Source organism: Dipodomys ordii, unplaced genomic scaffold (assembly GCF_000151885.1).
Source record: "Dipodomys ordii isolate 6190 unplaced genomic scaffold, Dord_2.0 Scaffold97, whole genome shotgun sequence".
NCBI lineage: Eukaryota > Metazoa > Chordata > Mammalia > Rodentia > Heteromyidae > Dipodomys > Dipodomys ordii.
In genome coordinates this window covers 8,599,269-8,606,205 of record NW_012267313.1, presented here as the reverse complement: position 1 = coordinate 8,606,205, position 6,937 = coordinate 8,599,269, and the positions used below count along the sequence as shown (strand labels likewise).

The 6,937-nt window shown below is 42.9% G+C and overlaps 1 protein-coding gene across 7 annotated transcripts in view; it reads left to right on the top strand.

Annotated features, from left to right (window-relative positions):
- The first annotated feature begins 591 nt into the window (after positions 1–591).
- The window catches only part of Bclaf1 (BCL2-associated transcription factor 1), a 32,912-nt gene continuing 26,566 nt past the window's right edge, over positions 592–6,937 (top strand). For all 7 annotated transcript variants that reach the window (XR_001175456.1, XR_001175458.1, XR_001175457.1 and 4 more), the window contains exons 1-2: positions 592–718; positions 5,620–5,715. The gene's annotated coding sequence lies outside the window, so the exon portion shown is untranslated. The remainder of the gene's footprint in view (positions 719–5,619; positions 5,716–6,937) is intronic.

Sequence of the window (6,937 nt, the reverse complement as noted above, 5' to 3'; positions counted from 1 at the left end):
CGGGGCCGCCGGCGCCGGGGCCGCCGCCACCCAGACGCCCCGGCCAGCTTCCCACCTCGGCCGCGTGACTTCCGAGGTCGCCGGTCATTCAAGGAGAGGGCAGCCGATCCCGTGGCCAGCGCCGACCACCTAAGTGCGCTTGGCCGTAGTGGCAAAGTCACCAGAGCGGCGGCCGCTCACGAGCCCGGGAAGAAATGCGGCGTCGGCCGGCCGCGGGCCGCTCGGGCCTACTCAGAGCCGGCTCTCACTGAAAGAACAGCCCGGACGACCCAACTGCAGGGCCGGGAAGCCGGCCGCGCCTCCGGAGCACCGGGCCGAGGAGCGTGCAAGCCCCACGGCGCAGCGCGGGGGCGCCTCCCGACACCCAGCGCTCCCCCCCGCCCCCCCAGCCTCCCGCCATCAAGGCGGCGGCTGCCGCTCTGGCCCAGAGGGCGGAGCCACCACGTCCTCACGCGAGACCAACCACGAGATTTCCCAGAAAGCCTCGGGCCAATGTGTAGCTAGCGGCCGGAGAGCCGGTTTTGGGCGGGAGAGTGGGCGGGGCCTCGCCCTGCTATTTAGCGGCGCCCGAGGCCACGCCCCAAGTCGGAAGTGACGGCGACGGGCTAGCGCGTCGAAGCTACCGCTATGGTTTTTCCCTCTCCTTCTTGAGTCGGGAAATGGCCGCTGTGTAGTTACAACGGAGATAAGTCCCGGGAACCGTTCTCTGCCGTGTCAGGTAGGTCTTGCTCTGCGTTCAGGCTGCTCAGACGGCGCTGAGTGCCGAGGACGGATGGATATCGTGAACTCTTTTTGTGTGGGTGGTGACGGGCCGCCGGTGGTGAGAGGACCCGGGAGACGTTGCGTCGTTAGCGGCCCGTTTTTCCCTCAGTTTTCTCGGGGTTTTGAGGTAGTACGGGCGGGCCGCGGGTGGGGGAGGGGCGGGTGCCGTGTGGACGGCGCGCGCGCGCGCGGTGGCGAACCTTGGCTCGCTTTCGTGCGACCGCGCGGCCTGTCTCTGCGCGTGCGCAAACTTCCCTCTTCAACCCTTCCCCCATTTCCTTGGCCTGGACCCCGGCGCGCGCCCGGCTGAGCGCTCTGCGCACGCGCGCACCTTCTTTTCTCTCTCCGCCCGCGTAAGGCGGCGCGGCGGCGTGAGGTGACTTCTGGCGTCGATCTCTTTCTGGTGGGCTGGAAACGCGACCGTTCTTTTCAGCCTTTGATAAAACCTGAGAAGTGCAGCGAAGTGCAGTAGGTGGGGCGGCCCGGCTCCACGTCGTCTTTAAGCCACTTTCCCCGGCTGTCGGCTACCTGTCGGTTTAGGCCTCATTGTTCTAACTGAGGTTTAGGGCTCTTGTTCTCCTATCCTCTTTGCAAGTGACCCTGGCCCACCCACGGACCGTTGGTGCCACCGGGAGGTTTTCTCAGGTGTGTGTTATTCTTGGTTTCCCTGGCAACCCCCTCCGTTTTGAGACGGTCACGCCGTGCAAATTTTTATTTCCTGGTGTTTTAGAGTTGAAAAAGCTCAAAAGTTAAGAGCAAAAGTAGCTAAAACTAATGAAAAATGATTAGCTACTTCAGATTTGTATTTATTGGCATCTTTTTAAATACATTTAAAATACACGTGTATATTTCGGTATTAAAAACCAGAAGCAGAATTCCTTTAGTGTAAATTCTCTCATTCTAGTTGCACTCTTAACTGTAATTGTTAGACTGTTTAGGCAACCAGTATTACATAGGAAAAATTGCTACCAGCTTATTTGTATTTTTTTGTGATCCTAACCAATTCAGGATAAATAAATTGGTGGGAAGGATTGTTTATCTAAAGTATTTAGCTCATGGTGACCGACCAAAATGATTTGGCAGTATCTTGTTTTAAGGATTTTATATTCATATTCTAATCATTACATTGTGGACAACACTGGAGCTACCCTAATTTCAGGTAACCAAACAGGTGACCCAGACTGCTTAAATTTGATTTCTAGACTTAAGGAACTCCAGTTTTTTAGGACTTTGTGACAGACATCAAAGGAACTGCTCACTTTTGAATTTATTGAACAACTTTGTGGACAGCAAGCTATACTAGATAGCTGATGAGATTTGTAGAAATGGAGACTTTTTAGCTCTACATAGATTTTTCCACTTGAGAGTTCTCAGAAACCACCACTTGGAACATTTAGCTAAATTCTGCTGTGTAATATTCAGTGGTTTGTTACTATAGTTGTATGTGAATTTTGTTCATTCTAGCTTAAAGTGGTGGTCAATATCACCGTTAAAAGCATTTAGAATAAACAACAAGCAAACTAAAGATATGTTGGTAATAACAGAACTAACCAGTATTTGTGTAATGTTTTGGAGATTTCAGATACATTAGTTTTACTGAATTTAGTATTTTTCCATATTCTACATGGAGATCAAAAAGGTCAAACTTAAGGTCACATAGGCCAGAGGTTGGCAAGACCTGGTCTAGAGTGCTGGTAGTCTCAGTTGTGTGCTTGCTCTTTTAAAGTTTCAAGTTTTAAAAGTAAAGTAGATGAGCATCAGATAGATTTAATCATCACCAGAACTTATCATCTTGCTTAATATTTGCTTACCATTTCCATGGAGTATTTAAAATTCCAGTTTTTTTGTTTTTTGTGGGGGAGGGCCTCAGTCATGGGGCTTGAACTCAGGGGCACTACCCCTGAGCTCTTTTTGCTCAAGTGTACCACTTTGAGCCACAGCTCTTCTGAGTTTTTGGAAGTTCATTGGAGATGAAAGTCTCCTTGACTTCTCCTGCCCAGGCTGGCTTCCAAACTCAGTCCTCAGATCTAAGCCTCCTAAGTAGCTAGAATTACAAGCATGAGCATCAGCACTTGGCCTTAAGAGCATTTCTTAAAAAATGCTTGACAATGCTCTGGATCTTTGCAGTTTTCTTCCTTATCCCTTAAAGAAGACCCATGGACTGCATTTTCCTCGTCATTCCTCCTAACAGTGTGTTTTTATTCTGCCTGTGTGTTACTTGCTGCTGTCTGGTGTTTTCCCTCCTTACCCTCTCTGAAGGTCCAAAAAAAGTAGAAAATTTAAGTCTCATTCAAAATGCTGTATTCCCAACAATGAGATAATAGTGCCTGGTATATAATAGGCATGCATTAGGTTCAAAGTCTTCTGAAAGTAGAGAATTCTAGTCTCTTAAAAGATGGGATAGAGCATAAGATTGCAAGTGCTTTAATTTGAGGTGATCTAGCACAGTTTTTGGTATGTGATATTTAGATGTTTACTATGATTTTTTTTTTTACTTTTTTATTGTGAAAATACTGTACAGAGGGGTTACAATTACATGGGCAAGATAATGAGTACATTTCTTATCAAGCATTGTAGCCTCCTCCTTTGTTTCCCCTTCCCATCCCTTCCCATCTTCCCCCTTGTCCCACCACCCAATTCTCCCCCCACCACCCAATCCTCCCCCCCACCAAAGTTGTAAAGTTCTTTTTTGACATAACGACTGGTATATCTCATTGTTGCAATGGATCCACCTGTATTCCTATTTAAAGGATTTGTTTTTTCCCTTCCCCTCCACAAATTATACCAACCTCAAATACAGTGAAAGCAGGAGTTATACCATGGGGGAAGGACATACAAAGCATCAAAGAAATAATCTTATAAATGTGTTAGAAACAATCACCTGAAAGAAAATAACATTTGAATACATATCTTAGGGTTCATTTCCCTAACATCAACTTATCTGACCTTTTCTGCTTGACTCAGTACTATGATTTTTTTTGCTGATAATCTGGTCCTTCTTGGTTTTTGGAAGGTAGGAACCGTTTACATAGTTATGTCTCATAATTATATCTAGCTAGCATGTCACTATGGTTTGTATACAGACTCACTGAAGAAAAATTAAGTTGCGGATAGTCTTTGCTGATGGTTGTATATCTTTGAATTGTTTGTATAGATACTTGGATATATTTATAGATTGTGAATTAGAATATGTAGCCACTGGTCATTAGAGTCCTACAATTCTTCTGACCTCTATTTCTAGTGTACTTTTCTATTGCTATTTCTAGTGTGCTTTTTTGAAACATCAAAAACCCGTGACTGGAAATACGAGAGAGACTTGGCAGTTGATTTGTCTTTGACTAGTAGAAATTAAAGTAGCTTTTTTGAAAATGGTTAGGGGATGTGTTAGCTAAAATGATTTTGTTATATTCCTGAAACAGATGATTATGACTTGTAGATGAGAATAAAATTCTGTTGACAGGTTGGGAATGTGGCCTCGTGGTAGAGTGCTTGCCTAAAGCACTTATGAAGCCCTGGGTTTAATTCCTCAGTACCACATAAACAGAAAAGGCCAGATGTGGTGCTGTGGCTCAAGTGGTAGAATGCTAGCCTGGAGCAAAAGAAGCTTAGTGACAGTGCCCAGCCCTGAGTTAAGCCCTAGGACTGGCAAAAAAAAATGTTTACAGTACACTAATTTAGAAGATTAGTTTTTTTTTTTCCTTGCCTCACTTGGAGTTTTGCTTTTTTTTTTTTTTTTTTAAGAACAACTAATCTTGGGGCTGGGCTCACATGATTAACTGTTCTCAAGGCTGAGAGCTGAAGATCACAGTTTGAAGCCAGCCCTGACAGGAAAATCCAGGAGGGACTGTTACAGGTGTGAGCCACCAGTGAGTGCCTAGCTCCCTGAGTTTTATTGCTCAAGGCTAGCACTCTGCCACTTGAGCCACAGGTCCATTTCCTGCTTTTTGGTGGTTTATTGGAGATAAGAGTTTCAGAGCTGGGCATTACAAACATGTAATCACAGTTTGAAGCTAACCCGTACAAGAACGTTGTTGAGACTCTCATTTTCAATCGCCAGAAGAAAGCTGGAAATGGAGCTGTGGCTCAAGTGGTAGAACACTAGCCTTGAGGAAAAAAAGCTCAGGGGCAGTGCCCCAGGCCCCTGAGTAAGGTTGAGTTTAAGCCCCAAGTTTGGTATGCAGGCGTGTGTGCATGCATATACACAAAAGTCTCATGGATTTTCCTGCTCTGGCTGGCTGCAAACCATGATCCTCAGATATCAGCCTTCTGAGTAGCTAGGATTACAAGTATGAGCCAACAGCACCCAGCTTGAAATGCTTTTAAGAATATTGTTACTGTGATGGCTCTTAGTGGAAATTCAGCTGTCAGATGTTAGTTGCAAAGTCTGGGGCATATAAATATTAAATGCAGCCTATATGGTATGTTTTCCTATGCCATGATGGCATTGTTAAATACTTTGGGAATTTTTTGAGTGAAAGACAGCATAGCATGTCTTGTGTTTTCCAAAGGCCTAATAGTTAGAATTGGAATTCAGGTTTTTAAATAAGGTTAAATTGCTGTTATTACATGATGTACTGCTACAGTGTGATTAAGAGATTTGAAAGTTTATTTTAAAAATTGGTTTTGGTAGTGTTTTACCTAGTGTTCAGACTAATGTTGAATTCTTGTTCCTCTTGCTTCAGCCTTGAAAGTGCTGAGGTGGTAGGAATGTGCCAGCATACCAAGCTTACTTAAAAGTTTTTATGGTTAAAAACTCACTGCTTACTAAAATTTACAAAATTCATTTTCTTCTCTTCAAATCCTAACTAGTTTATTTTCAATTTATCATAAACCAAATTTATTTTTTGTCTTTGCCAGGAGTTTGAACTTACAGTTAATTTCCAAGAACATTTATACCAGAATTTTACAATATTGAAGACTGCACTTACATTTGGATCCTGCATAAAGTTTAAGGTAAGTACTATTTGTTTTTCTAGTTTGTAGTTTTGACTTACTGGAGAAAAATTGATGGTGAGCAGATGATTGAGATGGTATGGTCTGGGTAGACAAAGATCAGAAGATCAAAGTCGGAGGCTGGCAAAATTCAGATCCTCCACTTCACAAATAAAGCAAATAGGGCTGGGAGAGTGGCTCAGGTGGTAGAGCACCTGCCTAGCAAGCGTAAGTCCCTGAGTTCAAACCCAGTATTGTCCCCTAAAAAAGATTAGAGAAAGGTTTATGTATGTGTAACAATATGAAGTCAAATTTTAATTAAGATTTAGGAGAAAAGTTTTTTATCTTGCCTGTAAGTGGTATTTACACTTTTTTCATGTGTCACACATCTAAATAACTGAGAGCATACAAATTATAACAAAAGAAGACAAAAGGGCCCTGCTGCTTACTTTTATTTGATGACTTTTATTTTGACAGACTAAGTTGTCTTTGTACTATTTACTGACCATTTTCTTGCTTCAGTTTTTTAAAATGTTTTTTATTGTGAAAATACTGTACAGAGGGGTTACAGTTAACATGAGCAAGGTAATGAGTACATTTCTTATCAAACATTGTTGCCTCCTCCTTTGTTTTTCCCCTACCATCCCTTCTTTCCCACCTCCACAACTACATCCTCCCTTCCCCCCTTTGCTTCAGTCTTCACAGTGCTAGAATTACAATTTGTTGCTATCATTCCTGGTTCAGGACCTTGCTACTTAACCCAACTTCTTCAAGCAAATGAAATATTTTCTAATAGCATCTTTATTTTGGTGTTAAGCTCATTAAAATTGTTTATGTGCAAAACATTATCTTAACAAAAATGTTTTAGCTCATTTAGTTGACTATAACTATGAAACTGGTTGGTACAATTTTCTTAATTTTATAAATTGAGGACATTGGGAATTAGGAATTTGCCAAAGGTTACCTCAGAACATGTCTTAGTGTGGATTTGAATGCAGGCAGTCTTAAGTGAGAGCTTAGCTTGCTTTAGCGATGAATATTTTTGTAAAGGACAGAAAGAAATGTTAATCAAAATTTCTTTTGGACTGGTAACTGCTTGGTAAGTATGTTTTCTACTTATTTTGAATTTTAGGTATATATTTAAAAGGAGCAAAAATTGGAAATAAAGATTGGTGGTAGAGCATTTGCGTCATATGTTCAAAGCTCGTTTGATGAGCTCAGCACCACACAAAACAACAAATGA